This window comes from Mesocricetus auratus, unplaced genomic scaffold (genome assembly GCF_017639785.1).
Source record: "Mesocricetus auratus isolate SY011 unplaced genomic scaffold, BCM_Maur_2.0 Super-Scaffold_15014, whole genome shotgun sequence".
Taxonomy (NCBI): Eukaryota; Metazoa; Chordata; class Mammalia; order Rodentia; family Cricetidae; genus Mesocricetus; species Mesocricetus auratus.
In genome coordinates, this window is record NW_024429186.1 from 16,401,806 (window position 1) to 16,419,978 (window position 18,173).

The following is an 18,173-nucleotide window of genomic DNA, read 5'->3' on the forward strand; positions in this document are numbered from 1 at the left end:
AAAGGCGTGTGCCACCAACGCCCGGCTGAGGCTGTCCGTTTGATGCTGCATTCCACACAGCAGATGCTGGCGCTCATCTCTGTCAGACACTCTGAACACATAACCTGCACGTGCTGTGTTACCCTGTGCCTGGAGGAGCCTCTTTCGAGCTCAGAGGTCAGACCAGTGTACACAGGTGCTAGCTCAGGTTCGATCCCCAGGTTGGCATGCTGATGACCCACGTGGAGTAAGCTTTAGGCCGATATTTGCTGCACAGTCTGTGCCAGGGATGGATGAAGGCCAGATTGGGGGGGGGGGCGGCGGCCCAAGGATGTTAGAGTCAGGATTGGATAAATGAATTGTTGGGAACCTTCCAGAAGGTGTTTTCCTGTCCTTGACTTTCTTTCCCTTCCTACTTCATCCCTCTTCCTGTAGTCATCAGGGTGATTTTTGTTCCTTCTGGAGTTTTCTCTGGGTGGCCATGGTATTTTATCTGTTGTCTCTGAAGCCCAACTGTCCTGTCTAGACTCCAGGCAGCGTTCCAGGATCCAGACACTACCAGATTCACAAACACCTGGGAGATTGCTTTTATTTATTTATTTTTTCACTTAAAAAAATTTTTTTAAAGTATGTAGTGTTCTCTCTGCAGGCCAGAAGAGGGCACCAGATCTCGTTACAGATGGTTGTGAGCCACCATGTGGTTGCTGGGAATTGAACTCAGGACCTCTGGAAGAGCAAGCAGCCAGTGCTCTTAACCTCTGAGCCATCTCTCTAGTCCCTTTTTTCATTTTTTTAAAGGGAATATCTTTTATAGCTCAGGCTAGCTTCCAATTAGCTAAGGATGACCTTGAATTTCTGATTCTCCTATCTCTACCTCCCAAGTTTGGGGATTATAGGATCATATTATCATACCTATTTTATATGGTGCTGGAGATTGAACCTTGGACTTCCTGCATGCTAGGCAGACACTCTCTCAAGCTACATCTGCAATCTTTGACCTGACAATACAGTACATCATGCAGTTGCTATATCCCATTACCATATACAGGACTCCCCCCAACCCCCCCCACCCCCGCCAAAATTTCCCCAGAGTGGTGCATTTGTTGCAGTCAGTGAACCTTCCTGGATGCATCATTGTCATTTAGAGCCCATAGATGGCATTAGAATTCACTCCTGGTGCTGTGCCTGTGGGTGTGGCCAGTCTACAGGGATTCGTACCTGCCATCTTGGTGCTGCACAGAGCATCTCCTCTATCCTGAGAGTCCTCCATGCCTGCTTCTCTCTAAGAAGCAGAGATGGGAAGGCACCAGTAGAGTGCCGCTCTCTGGGGTGCGGTACCCTGAAGTTCTCAGGAGGTTCTGACTGCTACACAGCCAAAGAGGGGGGCATGGATTGAAACTGTGGTTCTGAGTTGAATGTGTGCCCGAATGCCCAGAGTGCACATTCAGATTATTGGCCAGCCCCACTCAGAGAGCGCATCTGCAGATGGGCAGTGCGCGCGCGCGTGTGTGTGTGTGTGTGAGAGAGAGAGAGAGAGAGAGAGAGAGAGAGAGAGAGAGAGAGAGAGAGAGAGAGAGAGAGAGAGAGAGAGAGAGAGAGAGAGGTGTCTCTGCTTCCTGTCTGAGCTGCCTTACCTGAGGACGGTTTTGAACAGCGATCAGAAAGAGACCACATTGACCGCCCCAAGTTCTTAGGCGTGGTCTCTAGAAGCTGGCTCTTTTTCAACCTGTGTTGCCTGCTTTCAGTAGGGGACCAGCAGCATTGTGGCCATGGGTTGGGAGGAGTATTGTGGCAGGGCAGACTGAGTCAGAAGGCCTGCTGAGACTTAGGCTGTCCTCTAGCCCATTGAGTCTCTCTCAGTCCATCTCTGTCCTCATTAGGGACTTCTGTCCCTCCTGCAAGGACAAACAGAACTTCTAATATAAGGGCAGTGTGGGTAGGCCTTTCCTCATAGGAGTGGAAGTCAGGAATTCACACGACCTAGGCTTTGCAGAGTGCCCAGGATCTGGCAATCCCATGGGAGAGGCAGCCTGTTCCTCAGCCAGGCCTGCCCAGGGTGCCTGGCACCAGTCACAAAAGGCCTTGAGTAGAAGCCGAGTCGGCTCCTGGGAGTCCAGCAATAAAATCAATGTAAATATAGCTAGCATTTGGGAGCACTTTATAAGGCACTTGAAAAAAAAAAAAGCCCTCTTATAAGCCCAAAGCCAGCCCTACAAGCTGTCAGGACAGTTAGTTAATCTTCCTACCTTTTGGCTGTGGAAATTTAAGTTTAGAGACATTCACTTGATTATGGATATGTTAAGGACAAGGCTGGGATTCGCCTCCCTCAGATCCCTCTTTGTTGGTATCTCCTCCCAGGATGCAGGCTCCTCCCACGTTTGTTCTGGCTACATAAGGGCTGGTGCTCTCCTGTCTGGAATATGGGAGAATTTCTTGTGACCCAGTTCCTGAAGTGGATGGCGCTGCTTCTTGACGCTTGTCTGTACAGAGAGGCATGGCAGAGTGTACCTGTGGGGGTGCGGGTTCTGGGTGCCACTTGACTTTGCGGCGGGTCAACCAGCTGAGGAGTCTGCAGGCTTGAGCATTCTCTGGGGTCACTGGATTAGGGGTATTATGGGGAGGGGACAGTATCGTTTTCAGCCTTGACTCTTATCAGGCACACTGGGGATCCTGGAGGAGGCACCTGCTCTTGGGGGCATTTCAACCCTTGTTTATTTACAACAGATTGTCTTCTGATCTGTCTGTGTCTGTGGAGTATCCTGTCAAGAAGGACATGCAGTCAGAGAGCATGGGACCCTCTGGTGTGGAGGTGGGATCTTGGATTCATGGGTTCTCTCTGCAGGAGAGGTCCCTGTGTGTGCAGAGCGCTGGGTTCTCTCTGCAGGAGATGGGAGGTCCCAGTGTGTGCAGAGTGCTGGGACCCTGCCTGGTGTCAGACCCCAGAGGGTGATGTCACTGCTGTGTGACTGGTTCATCGCCTATTTCCTTGGGCAGTGTGACAAGACAGCTGCCTCACCCTCTTCTGCCAGGCGTTTCCACTTTGGTGAGGAGACCAGATGTCTTGGGTGAACTTGGAGTCCCCTTCAGTACCTTCTGGACACTTTCATCAAAGTGTTCTACCTTGATCTCCCACACAGGTCCTCCTGAGGGGGCAGCAGGACTCTTCTCTTGTCCTTTTTGGTAACAGGGTTCTCCAGATGGCCCTGTCCTCCTCTAGCTGAGCTTAGCCTCCTACACTGTGACCTTTCTGACTGGATGAAGGGACTAAGCAGCTTGCAGGAGCCCAGGTAGGCACTCAGAGTGTACTTGAACGCATTGGGAGGCCTCTTGTCACCCTGCAGTGCTGGCCTCTCCTGAGAGTTGCTTGCCTAGGGGCCGTTGGAGAATTGTTTGGAGTGTGTGGTGTGTTGCTTAATTGCTATTATGTGACCTTGGGGTCAGTGTGTACAAGATAGTAGTAGGTACTTTAGTGTGTGTGCCTTGGGAGAGGGAGGAGCTGCCCACCATCCCACCCCCAGCATGCTTGGATGTGGTAGAGAGCAGAATCACCTCACATCTCTGTTTTATGGTCTGGCATAGGTGGTAGGCCAGTATAACCACTGGGCTTTCTTTAGAGCGCTCCAGCCTGCAGCCCATCCTCCTCTGCAAACTCTCCACCAGCCCTGGCTTGATTCTATTTAAGGCAGGGAGCGTACTTCCTCCAGCCTGCTGCCCCTGGCCTTTGCTTTGTCCTGCCAAGCATTCCTCACAAAGACCTTTTGGGACTGGGTGAAGCAGCTGGGAGCTGCCTTCTGGGGAGGGGGTTTGTCTGGAGGCCTACTACTCTTTGAAAACCTCATATATTTGGGGGTGCCTGGGCTTGGAGGGGCTTGAGCCCAACAACTCCAGAATCTTGTTATCCCTATTTGCATGCTGTACTCAACCCACCTTGGCACACCGCCTCCTTCTCCAGATGCGGGCATGGAGTATACCAACTCCCCTGCGCCAGCCTCGAGTGCTGTCTGCAAATTCCGTGGGCTCCCGGAACTCACCATAGTACCTAGCAGAGGACCTGGCACAGGAGAGGTATTGGGAAAAGGTTCTTGTGAACTTGTTTACTTTACCCTAGGGCCAACTTAGAAGCTGCAGAGTTATTTTTAAGAGGGCTTCAAGGGGCTTGTGATGCTCTAACTCTTTTTTGCTTGCTTGCTTTTCCAGTGAGTGATGGAGCCCGGGCCTTCCTTGCACATGCAAAGCAAATGGTCTGATCTTCACTTCACATCTTCTTGCAAAAAGTTGAGACAGGCTCTCATTAACTCACTCTGTAGCTCAGGCAGGCCTTGAACGCATGACCCTCCTCCTCAGTGCCTTGCATAGATGGGATGACCGAGCCTGGTGACTTTGTCTGTAGACTTTGCTTCCCAGCCTGTGTTCACTCTTATCTTCCATTGTCTCTGTTTGTCTGGGTGGCCTTGGCCTGGCCTAGGCTACTCGTGTACACACAGCTTCCCTTGCTGTCTAGTCTCCCAGGCACGAGGGGGTCTACTTCACCTACTTCTGACCAATGAGACAGCAGGGGAAAGAACATCTACTCTCTTATGAAAAACGCAACTCCTTGGCCACATCCCCTTCTTCCTTCCAGGTACCCTGTTGTGGGTATTTGGACCTGTGGCAGTCATTTTATGACCATGAGATGGACCAAAGTCAGCCATGGTAAACATGACAGAACGAAAGCTGTTGAAGCACCCCAGATCCCTACTTCCAAAACTTTGTTTTTATGATAGGAAGTTGGTTTTGGTCATTTAAAATCAAACACTTCTTTACTTACGATTCTGAGCTTGTTTTTGTTATAAGAAAATTCCAAACTACACACAGTGACAAGCACATCCTTAATCCCAGCAGTCAGGAGGCAGAGGCAAATGAATCTCTGAGTTTGAGGCCAGCCTGGTCTACAGAGCGAGTTCCAGACACCCAGGGCAACACAAGAGAAATCCTGTCTTGAAAAACCAAGAAAAGAAAAGAAAATTCCGGTGCATCCTTAGGATAAGGGCTAGCCATCATGGAAGCAGAACTTTGAAGGGTAAAGGATCTGGCCATGGAGAGTGTGCTGTTTCAGGATATCAGTGCTAGTGTGGGAAGGTAAGGTCCCCCAGGGGACTACCACTGGGAGTCACACTCCTTTCGACATGCTTTAGAGCCATGATTCTCAACTTGGTGGTGACCCCCAACCAAAACATTGTTTTCGTCACTACTTTATAACTGCTATGAATCATAATGTAAATAAATATCTGTTTTCCTTTGGTCTCTTTGGGGTCATGACCCACAGGTTGAGAACCACTGCTAGAGGCAAATTATGCTCGTGTATGAGAAAATGTAAAGGCCCTGGAGGCTCTCAGACGCCTGTATCATGAGCATAGATGGAATGGTGACGGGAACATCACCAAATAGCATTTTTTTGGGGGAGAAGGGGGAGGTGTTGCACATGTGTGTCCCCAAGGGTCCGGAGATAGTGCAAAGATGCTTCAGGTTATTAAAAACTCACATTGTCTCATTGGAAATGTTTCCTCAGGCTCTCTGAGAAAGTTACTTCGGGTAGGCCCTTGCTGCCAGCACTGTATCCCCACGGCTTATCAGCTTCCCTGAGCTAGGACTCAGCTTGAGGCTCAGGCTGGCTGGGGTGGTTGGCTCTGGTTGATCGATCTGGCGGGTCCTGCAACTTTCAACTGACACTGAAAAGAACTCAGGCTTATTTTCTGCTCCGGAGGCTAGGATGAAGTCAGGGTGTTGACAGGACTAGGCTGCCCTGAGACCTCCTAGAGTAGACCCTTCTCCTCCTCCAGCTGCAGATGGTCCCATGCTTTCCTGGCCCGGGGCAGCATAGTTCTAGACGCTGCCTCCCTCAGTCTTCCTGTGGCCATCCTCTTGTGTGTAGGTCTGTGTTGTCATGGCTCTTCCTCGTGTGTGTGTGTGTGTGTGTGTGTGTGTGTGTGTGTGTGTGTGTGTGTGTGTGTGTGTGTTAGCCTCAAGAATGTTGGCTACCTCCCTTTGAAGGGTGACCCATGTAGCTGGTTGATTAGGTAAAAGTAGCTTGCCAGGGAGCCTTCTGTGTCTGCCCCAACAGAACTGGAATTACAAACACATGCTACCATGCTTTTTTTTTTTTTTTTTAAATCTGAGTTCTGGGGATCCAACTCAGGTCCTTGTGGGAATGAGACAAGTGCTTTCCCAAGGAGCTGTCTCCCACCCCGACCTGTCTTTTTCTGAGGACACCTAGATCAGCATGACCTCAGTGACCTCACTTACCTCAGCTTGATGATATCTGTGAGACCCTGTTTCCAAATACAGTCACATGTGCAGTTTGTCTTGCTGAGGGACACCATTCAGCCTGTGTGTCAAGTCACTAGTCTGTGCGATGGGATGTGATAAATGACCAAGCCAATTCTTCTGTCCCAGTGCGGTCCCCTCCCCCACTTCCATCTTTTGACTTGGGGTGGGGAGGGCAGTTAGGAAGCAGATAGATGGAAGAAAGAAAGCTAAGCCAACAGTGGAGGCTTCTTGTGTCCTCTCCATAACCCCACCATGTCCTCACTGTCTAAGGCTTAGACTGAGGCTAGCCTTGATGCTGGATGTGCATGTACGTGTACACACACACACACACACACACACACACACACACACACACACACACACACACACACACACCTTATAGGGGTTCCTTTGAAGGATGCTGTTGCAGTACAGCTTGGGTAGGTGATGGCATCAGAAGCTGGAAACTGATGGACCTTCCGCTGCTGTTCTTATTTATTGGCCGGGTTTCCATCTACCTTGGGAGGCAGAGAGCATGCCATGAGGCAGGAGAAGGCCCACAGGTCATGGAGAGATGGTGGAAAAATACAGGTTCCCCAGTTCTCCCAACCTTCCAGGTGGCCACTCATTTGCTGATGCATCTGGCTGTTGGGTTTTTTACTTTCTTCTTCCTACCCAGCCTTCTGTGTGAGGCCCTGGAGCTCCAGAGCTTTTGGTAAAGCCTGAGAAATGACCTGGGCTCTGAATGCTCACCACTTCCTGCATGCTGGCCTTATTACCTTTATGACAGGGATGTGGCTCTCAATTTCCTTTTATTTAGAACACATGGGGTGACGTGGGGGAGAAGAAACTGGATTCAGGCTGACCCCATGCAGATTCTGGTGCTACCATGGGGCCCTGAATTAGCATTATTTCTCTGAGTTTGTTTCTGCCCTACAAAATAGGAAATGAGGCTAGCCCCCAACCCATGCGGTGCTGGCCATGTCCCTGAGCTGGTGTCCTGCAGGCTGGTTTACGTATATCTCAGACCCTGAACACAGGCCACAAAGAGCCTTTGGGTCTTAGCTAATGATTGTCCCAGAAGCTGAGTTCATAGTACCCTGGGAGGGAGGGAGAAGTGTGTGGTTTTGATTTATGCTCCGTACAACCTTATGTTCCAGGCCCCTTCCAGTGGAAGGGCTGGGGGCAGAGAGCTCTTTGTGGAAAGTCTGGAGCCAGGTGCCTAGACCAGGAGTGGGCTGGTCTGACCAGAGAAGTGAGCTGCTTTGGGAGGCGGGGAGGTGAGAGCATGGGAAGGAGCCAGAGAGAGCCACCTACTTTGAGGCAGTGGGGAGCCATGGGAGACTTTGAGTGGGTGAGAACATTTTCAGGAGGAAAGGTGTTTTGGCAGTTCTCACCCAAGGTGGGTTGGCTTTTGCCCGAGCTGGAGACTAGATTCTGAAGTTAGTTCTGAAACAGCAAAACCAACCAGACAAACAGATGTGTCTGAGCTAGAGGGTGCAACTACTGCATTTTAGTTCTGGTCCCCAGAATCAACTCTCTGACTGCAGGCAGGCAGGAACCAACGCAGGAACGCAGGAATGCAGGCAGGCAGGCACCAACGCAGGAACGCAGGCAGGCAGGCAGGCAGGCAGGCAGGCAGGCAGGCAGGAACCAACGCAGGAATGCAGGCAGGCAGGCAGGGACCCTGGTGTTTTAATAGATCTCTAGTGTTATAGTGGGTTCTAGGCAGGCCTCCTCTTTGCTTTTCTGTGTCCTGTTCTGGTCATTGTACAGAGCCTTGTGGGGAGAGGCATAGGAAACTCAGGCCTCTTGTCCTTAGCAGAGCTCCTTGGAGGCCTTAGTGGAGACTTGGCCCCATGGCTTTCTGTCTGGTCCCCTGGCTCAGGGCTCACTGGGGCTATTCGAAGCTGAGCATTGACAGAGGGCCCTGAGGTTTGGCCAGAGAGGAAACTGGTCCCTGTTTACCCTTGAATAAAGGCCCCCCAAAATCTGGCTCTCTGTGAGCTGTGGACATTCGGCTTAGACAGAGGCTCTAGGCATGGGCTGTGAACAAGGTAGATCTCCCCAGGGTGGGTCTTTGACTGCTCCTTCCCTGCCTTAATAGGGTGGATGTGGGTAGATAATGAGTTACAGTGTCAGAGAGGGTCCCTTAGCTGCTGCTGCTTCATGCTGAGTCTGGCTCTCTCTCCTGAGGACAGAGGCCATGTCCCTTCTCTTCCTGCTCCCTTTGGCCTTTCAGATCTCAGCCAGACCCCACGTCATTTACTGCTTGGGAATGTCCTGTGAATGGCCCCAGGTGGCTCTGGGCCCTGTGTTTGCAGGGCCCTGTGACTCCAGCCCCAGAGCCTATCCATTAGCCATCAGTCCCAGGCCCACAGTCACTCTGCTTTGCCAGCCAGGGTTAGCTTTTATGCTGCCTTTCTCAGTAATCACCAGCCTGACTGTCATTCTCCCCTTCCTTCTGACTGGGCCTCAGCTTCCCTTTTCTGTGAAGAAGGCTTGGACTCCATCATAGACTGGTGACTCAGATGTAGCCAGGCCCGCTCACGGCTTCTTTGTCCTACCTGAGGTCTTCACATTTTTCTTTAACTCCATTGCCAGTATGAGAGCCAGCTTCCCCATTCTTGCACTGGCAGCCTCATGGCTGTGTCCTCAGTGGACATTGCAGGTAGGCATTCTCTGTGTGTACTGAGGCTCCCCTGCAGCCTCTGGCTCTGACTTTCAGAGTGGTGAGGCAGCAGAAGAGAGAAGTGAGAGACTGATTGTTCCTCAGAGAGCCTGTAGCCAAGGGCCTAGACTTGACAGGAGGAGGCTTTTCATCTGACCCATACCCGTGTGGGAAGGAGTGTGGGTTAGCTCAGTCGGTGGCTAGAAACGTCTTAGGAACAAAGTTGCAACCTGAGAATTTGCAAGGTGCTTCCTGGGGGCCCTTGTGAGTAAAAGAATGAGCGAGCAATGTGACAGGAACCTTGAGCATGGGTGTCTGCCGCAGGGTCAAGAGGGGTTGTGTCCTAGCATGTCCCTTGGAACCTTGTGGCCTAGACCGGCTTTGGCAACATTGTAGTTTTGGGGTTCATTTGCCACAGAGGTCAGATTTCCATTGAACCCCAGATGGGCCTTGCCACCTCCTGCTTAGCTGAGGCCGTCTGGGTGTGGGCACATAGTCCTTCTGGTGGCCCTTGTTCATCTAGGCAGCATGGGGTGGAGGGACACTTTGGACCCAGACGTCATTGCCTGTGTGCCAGATGTCCTGTTGGAAGAAGCCGCTAAAGGAAAAAGTGGTCAGTGTGGTGACTGTTTGATGTTGGGAGTTTCAGAGTGGTCAGAGGAGTGAGCGTAAACCCCTTCTGTGCATACCGGGGTAGGTTTGCATCCTGGCACCTCAACTCTGTGATCTGTTGAGCCCCTGCTTCATACCTTTGGGTCTGAGCTCACCTGTGGCCCACTTGGCCATCCTAAGTGAATCTTTAAGCTGATGACAAGAAGTTTCAAAGGTTTCCTCAAAGTGTAGGCTTTGGGGGGAAGCTGGCTATGGCTGCATGAGAGAATTTGCACTTGAAGTCAAACCTGAGAGAAGACTGAAGTTCTGTTCCCCTCCTTGAGGAGACCCTGCCCTACCAGCTTCTCCCTCTCTCTGTTCTCAAGGTCTCCGTCCAACCTGGATCTCCCCACAGGTTGCAGGGTTTGGCAGCCCCATCAGGAAATGGAGACAGCACAGGTCTGAGTTTGGATCTGGACCTCAGTACTCTGTCTCAGTTCCTAGCCTTGTCTCTATCCTGTTCAGGGTGTGCCTTTGATCAACATCTTCACAATGATGGGACCACAGACTCCGTCAAATCTCTTTTGCAGATGGCTGTGAGCCAGGGGACTTCCCTGTGGTATTAGGTCACCCAGGCATCTAGGTTGAAATTGCTTGCCTGGGAGGAAGAAACCCTGTATTTGTCACTAGGCAGAGATGAACAGAAAGCGACTGTTATCCATCAGCTGGCTTCTTGAGGGAGTAAGAAAGTAGAAAAGGGTGCCTGTTTGGTAGCCTGTGTTTGAAGCTTGGGGTTGTAACTCTGAGATCCAGGGTATGTCTTAGTACTCTTAGAAGGTTAAATCCTTGCTGGGCCTTGGTGGTGTACTCCTTTAATCCCAGCACTCTGAAGGCAGAGACAGGCAGATCTCTGTGAGTTTAAGGCCAGCCTGATGTACAGAGTGAGTTCTAGGTCAGGCTCCAAAGCAATACAGAGAGACCCTGTCTTGAATACTCCACGCCCCCCCCCCCAAAAAGAAGGAAAATCCTTAACTGGGGATGTGACTGCAGCTGGTGTTAACAAGAAAGGCAGAATTTTGTGTTGTTTTGTTTTTGAGACAGGGTTTCTCTGTGTAGCTTTGGCTGTCCTGGAACTCGCTCTGTAGACCAAGTCTCCCGAGGGCTAGGAATAAAGGCATGTGCCACCATGCCTGGGACATGAGAAAGGCAGATATCAAATCAGTGAGGGTTCAGCGTAATATTCCACAGTGCTGTGTGGGGCAGGTGACGTCACCATTATCGTTTTGTAGGCACCTGTGGCTTCAGTGCGATGGAGGACAAGGCTCAGTGAGATGGGACCCTTGCTATCTGGAGCTTATGGTTAGAGGACATTGGCAAGTGGAGGTGTGCTGTGTTTTGGGGTTCCTAGCATCTGACTCCTCAGTTTATCCACAAGGGTTCTCTCTTGTATTCTAGGTTTTCCTCCTCTGGCCTTAGAGACCAGAGCCTTTTCTGTTAGCTCTTCAGGACACCAGTCATGGTGTCTCTACAGCACAGGAAGGTTATAGGTGAAGAATGGTGAAGACTGTGGTTGGATTCGGGCAGGGTGATGAGCTTCACACACTGCTGCTAGGAATGATTGTATGTACCTTTGGGCCTCCAGATTCTGTTGCCGGGGCCTGGTTTCCAAACAGGCCTCTCTTGCCTTTTTTCCTGAGCTGCACCAAGGTGTTCAAGTGAGGCCCCTCATTACTCAGGCCAGCCTGCTGAGCTCTGTTGCTTGCATTATAGATGCAGAACCCCTAGGATTTAGAATAACACTTGCTGTGCACAGGTCACCCTGCTCTGCTGCCAGTGGGGAGGACCATGGAAGGGTTTCGGAAGGAGGAAATGGGTGACGGGGATTTTGTAGCATGAGGGCCTCAGGAAGGTTATGAAGAGGTTGGACCTTGTTCAGTGCAGTGAGAGAACATGGAATCCATGCATGCAGACGATTGCTCCTTTCATGGACTTCATTTATTCACAGAGGTCATGGAGCAGGATCAGCCCCTTTACATCCCAGCTTGCCAGTTGTAGCCTGGCCCTGATCCAACAGCTTCTTTGAATTTCGTTCCTCTACGTGAATATAAATGACAGTAGTGTCTGAGGGCTGGGGGCTTTGGGAGGAGAGGACACCCTTGAATGTGGATCCCAGCCCACACACCAGGCCTGCTGGCCCTGCATGCCTGCATGGATTGGGACAGGAGGCCAGGGGTTGGGGTGCCTGTCTTACCTGACCTACCCAGACTTCGTGACGTGAGCCTGAGTTGTCTTTCATACAGGTGAGGGCGTGTGCCTTGGGAAGTTAGTAAATTGCTCCTTCTCCAGGCCACTCAGCCAGCCAGAAGCCACTGTGAGGACTGGGTTTGGGTCCCCTGCCTCCCGAGCCTGGTTGGTTCCCACCACTTCATGGGCCTGACCCGAGTGTGCCGGTCACAGAGAGTGAGCGTGGCAGTGATCCAGGGTAGGCACAGAGCCACTTCCTGCTCAGGGAGTGCCAAGCGACTTCTGGCTTCCCAGAGTGCAGCGAGCCTTTAAATGGCCCCCAGAGAGGCAGGGTATAGTGAACAGTGAGAGCCGGAGGAGGCAGGTGTGGGTGGTGTGGGCGCTGGCGTTAGGGGCACTCCTAGGCCTTGGTGTCTGTGGCAAATGTGGGATGGCCGGCCAGAAGCTGCGTACTCGGGTTAACCTAGAACGCACTTTGTAGGGGAGTATGACCTGGTGGGCAAAGATCTGTTCTTCTCCCCCGTGTCCTGTCTTGCCCTTGTATACCTCAGGAGGGCTGTGGGCCCTCAGACCTTGCTTTGAAGAGAAAAGCAAGCCATGCTTCATGAAGCCAGTCTGATCCCAGCTGGGCCCTGTGTTCCCTCATGCAGGACCTCTAAGTCCTCAGTTTCCTGCTCTGTGAAGTGGGCAGGAATCCTGTGTTGTGTTCTTCCTCTAGGAATTGAAGCTAGGTAATAGTTTCTAAAAACTAAGACCATTTAGTCCCGAAGGAAGGTGACATTGCTGGAACTCTTGGATATGCCAACATCTGGCCTGTGGTCTCTGTGGGAGGAACAGCCCATTCGTCGCTGCTCTCACCCCTTGTAGACCCTCTCCCTCTGGTGACGGGAGGAGGCAGTGTGGTGAAGGTAAGTTTGGGGGGGAACCTTCCTAACACAGCAAAGGACAAGGTGTGAAGGGAGAGGTAGGTGGGTGCCGGGTTCTGGCACCCGGAACCTTGGCTTCGTTGTGTAAGAGAAGCATGGTGATATTCTGTGGCATCTGGGGGTGACGGGAGCTGGGGGGATCAGGGAATTTGCTCTCAAACTTGGGGAACATCCTTAAGGGCTCAGTTCGGGGTGTGCGTGTGTGTGGGGTGTCAGGAAATAGCCCAAAACTTTTAGGAAGAATTCTCAGAGAGATTTTTTTCTGACCTGCCCTGGAGGGAGCCGCCCCTTTCCACTGGGACCAGGTTTCAGGTGGCTGCCTCAGCCTGGTCCTTTGTGGAAAGCGCCTTTCCAGACTTAAACTCAACCCACTCTCCTCTCCCCTCTTCACAAGGGCATATGGGTGTAATTTCCTTTTCCTGTGTTATTATAATTGTACATTTAGAAGCAGCCAAATGTTAAATAGTGGGAATTGGTTCAACAAATGACACTGTATTGACCTTTGGCTGGTAATGCTTTAGAAGAATGTGTCCATTATAGCACGTTATCTAGAAGTGGCACCCAAATTTGTTTCCCCCTCGTTTTTGGGGGGTGGGGGATGCATATAAAAGAGTTGAAAGGATATGTGGTAGAATGCTATCGAATATCTCAGAAATCAAGTTGAGGTTGTTTGGTATGAGTGAGGGGTTTTTTAGCTCTCTTATGAAGACTGTACGTTAAGTTGATGAGGACAAAGTACCACTTTTAAACAGTGGGGTGGTGTGGGACTCTGTCAAGCAACTCAGGAGATGTATGTCTGCCCCCACAGGCCAGCAGAGGAAGTGGTACCTGAGTCTTCCCTGGCTTGAGCCCTCAGACCTGCCTTTATCTAGAAGCTGGGTTTAAATCTCAACCCTGTGCATTGAGTTCCAGCTTAGCTGTGGGTTCCTGGGGTGGGGTGGGGGCTGGGGATTGGCCAGCCCCACAGGTGATTGCCCAAGTGTACACAGAAGGTATTCTCATTCCGGGTTACTAGGGCCTAGAGCTTGGACTCAAAGCCTTGTTGGTTTTTAGTCTCTGGCTGCCATTTCCTTCCCACTGTGAGAACCAACAACCTCTGTGGGTCTTAAAATACTTTTAATAATATTTAGCAAACTTTTCATTAGAAGTCAATATGAGTTTGGCCCATAGTCATTACTGAAAGGAAGGCATATGTCTGCGCTCTGTCCTGCTCATCTCTCATCACTGTTCCCCCCCAGCCCCCACTATGCAGGTGGATCTGATGTCCTTTGTGAAGATGTGAAGGGTTTTTTGGTTTTTGTTTATTTTGTTTTTCGAGACAGGGTTTCTCTGTGGCTTTGGAGGTTGTCCTGGAACTCACTATGTAGACCAGGCTGGCCCGGAACTCACAGAGATCTGCCTCCCCGACCTGCTCTCCTCCCTGGGTACTGATCCAGTGGAAGAGAAGGCAGCTTGTTGGTGGTGATCCCAGAGTGGCAGAATAGGGTGGTGTTCCTTGGGGAGAGCCCCCAGCTGGTCCAGGGCTGAGTCTGATGAGTCATGAGCCACATGGGTTTTAGAAAGCTGAGGGTAGGTTGGGGGTGGGGAGCATGGGAGGGCTGTCACCGGCAATGATAGGTCTTGAGGGCCAGATGGTGCCCGCATCCCTGTCAGCATCTTGGGGAAAGTCGCATTTTGTTTGGGCTGTGTTGGTATGAAAGGGGGTAATACCGGGAGCTCAAGCACGTTACCCTTTGCCTTCTCTGTATCTTATCTTGAACTTTGAGAGATGCCTGCAATTCTTCTCATACTGTCTTAGGGAAGCTGTCCCGGTGCCTTGACCATTTCAGATCGGTTCAGAGCAGTGACTCTATGGTTCTGTCATCTGCTTGCATAGCTCTCTGATCATGGGTTCCTCCGGGAGGGGCTGGTTCACTCACTTGGGTAGTGTGGACTTGGGATCATAGCTGCCTGTTTCCAGTCTCTAAGGATATTACTTAGGAAGGAGAACATTTTGAGTTAGGCACCCTGGTGCTTAAGTTAAGCTAGGGCAAAGTAGTCACTTACTGTCACGTGCCTATGTCCTACCACTACCCACATGACCTGAGATGCTGGCCTTCTCATCTGCTGGGAATTGTGGGGCTCGTAACTGAAGGAGAAGGCTACCTCAGGTTGGCTGAACCCTGCCTTTGCTGTCTCTTGCTGCCAAGTAGGACTGGTCGTACATGGTGCTGCCAGGCACCAGGTTCCCATTAACCGGGCCACCATATGATGTGCCTGGAGAGCCACTACTTCCCACTTACTAACTAGGGTCCACAGTGGCCGTGTAGCATTGTGGTACTCCAAGTCCTTCTTCCTGTTTCCCAGGCAACACTGCTTTTTTGACTGTCTATTGACTTCCCATTCCTTCTGGTCCCATATGTCCATCTCCATAGAGTTTGGGGCTTTATGGTGTATGTGTTCAGTCATATCCACCTCCTCTGAGTGGACTTGACCCCAGCTTGTCGGTATCCCTGGGCGGTTGATGAGCCATATATGCTTTTACCTCCTTGCCCTAATGGCACACCATCTCGACCCCCCCATCGCCCCCACCACCATTATCCTGGTGCTAGCTGTGGAGTGAGCACTGGCTACTCTGTGCGAATGAGAAACTGACACAATGTGACCAAAGACTCCCAAATCCTAGCCTGCTGAGATAAGAGCCCGGCTTAGACAGTCGGTTTGTTTCAAAGGGGGCTGAGGCCAGAGGAGAGCAACCACTGTCTTAGATACTCTAGAGCCCAGTGGAAAGAGAGAGAGCTGCCCCAGAGAAGCCACAGAACTGACCTGAAGCTTGTGGGGTGGCCAGGGTCAGTGCTTCTGGTCCAGGGAAAGCCAGCTAGACTGAAGGGACAAAGTGACCAGAGGGCCAGAACATTGGAGTGTAGGGGACCCTAGAGGGTGGGCCTAACATTGCAAACCCCTGAGCGTTGGTGTTGCACACTGCCTGTTGTGTTGGGCAATGTCAGCTGTCCCTACTGTCACCCACTGTGATTCCCATCTCACTTCTCTTTGGCCCTTCTTGGTGGGTTTTACATGTCTACACAGCCACCACAGACATTTCTTGAGCCCCCTCCCCTTGCATGACATCCAGGCAACAACCCTGTCCTCCAGGGGGAAGCACATTGCGTGCTCCAGATGGCCAGCTGTGAGGGACCCTGCCTCAGTTTGCATCCTTGGGGAGGACTCTCACAAGCATACCGGTGAATGAGAAGGTAGAGGTGGGAACGGGATGGAGGAGCTGGGGTCACCTTCTGAGGAGGCTGTAGGATCCCCAGAGAGAAGGAACACTTTTGGGAAGGAAAATTTCTGAGTCTGAATTGAGAAACTTGGGAGCCCATCTGCATCCCGATGAATGTGATGGCTTTGCCCTTGGTGGCGTGGACTTTCCAGTCAGCTTGCTTCAGCAGGCCCTAGAGGGTGGTTGCCATAGAAACTATTGGTCTCTGTGGGTGGCAGCATGAACCACCTCCCAGTTCATTCCAGTGTGGTGGGGGGAAGGATTCTGAGAGGGGCCATGGGAGGAAGGCTTGAGGCCGGGGATTAGGAAACTGGAAAACACTGGTCTACTTTTGGGCTTCACATTTGGATCAGGACTTAAGACCCAGCATTAGAGTCCACCCCTCTCCAGTTTCTGACAGTGGACAAAGACTGTGAGCCGGACCATATCCCCACGCCTTGACTGGAACAAGTCCTGAGCTTCTCTGCACTGTCAGCCCATGGTTCTGGTTGTGCAGGCACTGTCTCTCCTGGACCCTTTCCTTCCCTATCCTTGATGCATGAGGGCCCTCCTGCCTCTTCCCAGTCCTACAGCCATCTCTGCTCCTCAGGGCATCTCACCTGTGGTTCTCCCTCCTCCCAGCAGGACACCCCTGCTCCTGTGACAGTCCTGCTCTGGGCCTCCCTCCCCTGGCAGCCACTGTACTCACTACAGCAGTTTTCTCTGGCCGCTGTTGGAAAGCCACCCTGAGAAGGGAGCAGTTTTTTTCCTGTGGCATGTTCCCCCAGTCCCATGAGGCACAACTCTGCTGATGTAGTTAGTTTAACTCGTCATCCATCCATGAAAACCCCTCCACCCTGTCCCTGCCCGCCCTCGACTTAGTGAGGTCAACCATGGCCCTACACTCGATTGATTCTATGATTGCCACGATGACAAATGACACATAGTCACAGGTCTCTGAGAGTACAGAGTACACTGGGGCCCTGCACATTGAGTATGTGGATGTCATTTGAAGAGACCTGGAGAACCTCAAGCCTAGCCTGTCATGATGATCCAGGGTACAGGCACATCTGTTGTCATCATCCCTGGGTCAGAACCTTCTTAATGGCTCACACTGATGCCCCGTGAGATAGAACCCTTCAGGCCCTTTGCCAAAGGCCCCAAGTCTACTCCAAGGGGGAGGGACTGGCTTCCTAGGACACAAAATTGTTGCTGGTGTTTGTCACCCACTGCCTGGAGCCTCCTAGGCAGTGTCTCATGGCTGTAGAGGGTATCACAGTCAGCAGACACCCTCCTCCCCGTGAATCTGATTGATTTGCCAAGGTCACAGCTAGAGGCAGGGTGACACAAGTCATCTAGGATGGGGCTCTCACAGCACTGTGTGTGTGTCTGTGTGTCTGTCTGTGTGTCTGTCTGTCTGTCTGTATGTCTGTATGTATGTATGTATGTTCCACATGGATCTTCACCTCCTCAAGAGATGGAGAGACAGAGGGTTTAGTTGGGTCCCAAGATTTCTTTGCCTTCTGCTTCATTCTCTGGAATTCTCCCAGGTGATGGAGGCAGGTTTCAGCGTTGCCTGTCTCCAGTGTACCAGCCTGTTAGAGACCTTTAATACTCCTTAAGACGATGCAAAATACCCGGTTGGAAATGGCCTCAAGGGATGCTGCCTTTGGATTGGGGAGAAATGAATATAGAAAGAATACCACCCAGGGCTTTGGAAGGAATCTGCGTAGGCTTTGTGGGACTTAGATTCTGAAGTTTCTGCTTCGTATTGTTAAAAAGAGTACGAGGAGATTATTTCTGGCTTGGAGAATTCTCGTCCACTTGTGGCGGGGGCTGCCGGTTGCCATTCTGGGAGGAACATGGAGATAAAGGAAGCATTGAAACCCTGAGATGTCTTCCCTTGTCAGCATAGACAAACATCCTGGGCCTGAAGCCAGGGCAGAGCAGAGAGGTTTGGAGCATGAGGTGGGGATCTAGGTGGGGGTGGTTTGGGGCCTCATTTAACAGGGACAGTGGTGGTCCAGATTCATACAGAGACCCCTGCCCACTGCTGCCTGCACAGCGTTGTGGTTTTGAGGTTCTTACCTGAGCCCCATATTCCGTGGAACCATAAAAGTGATAGCTCTAAGCATCGTGTGTTTGTGTATTATGTGAGGCACAGCATTGACGCAGCTCATGTGTTGGTTCATGAAGCTTCCAGAGTCATCTCTTGAAACGGGGATTGCCCAACACCCTG

At 51.5% G+C, this 18,173-nt stretch overlaps 1 protein-coding gene across 2 annotated transcripts in view; it reads left to right on the top strand.

Moving 5' to 3' along the window:
• Itpk1 (inositol-tetrakisphosphate 1-kinase) overlaps positions 1–18,173 on the top strand; it is a 134,246-nt gene that overhangs the window by 50,027 nt on the left and 66,046 nt on the right. The window lies entirely within an intron of this gene.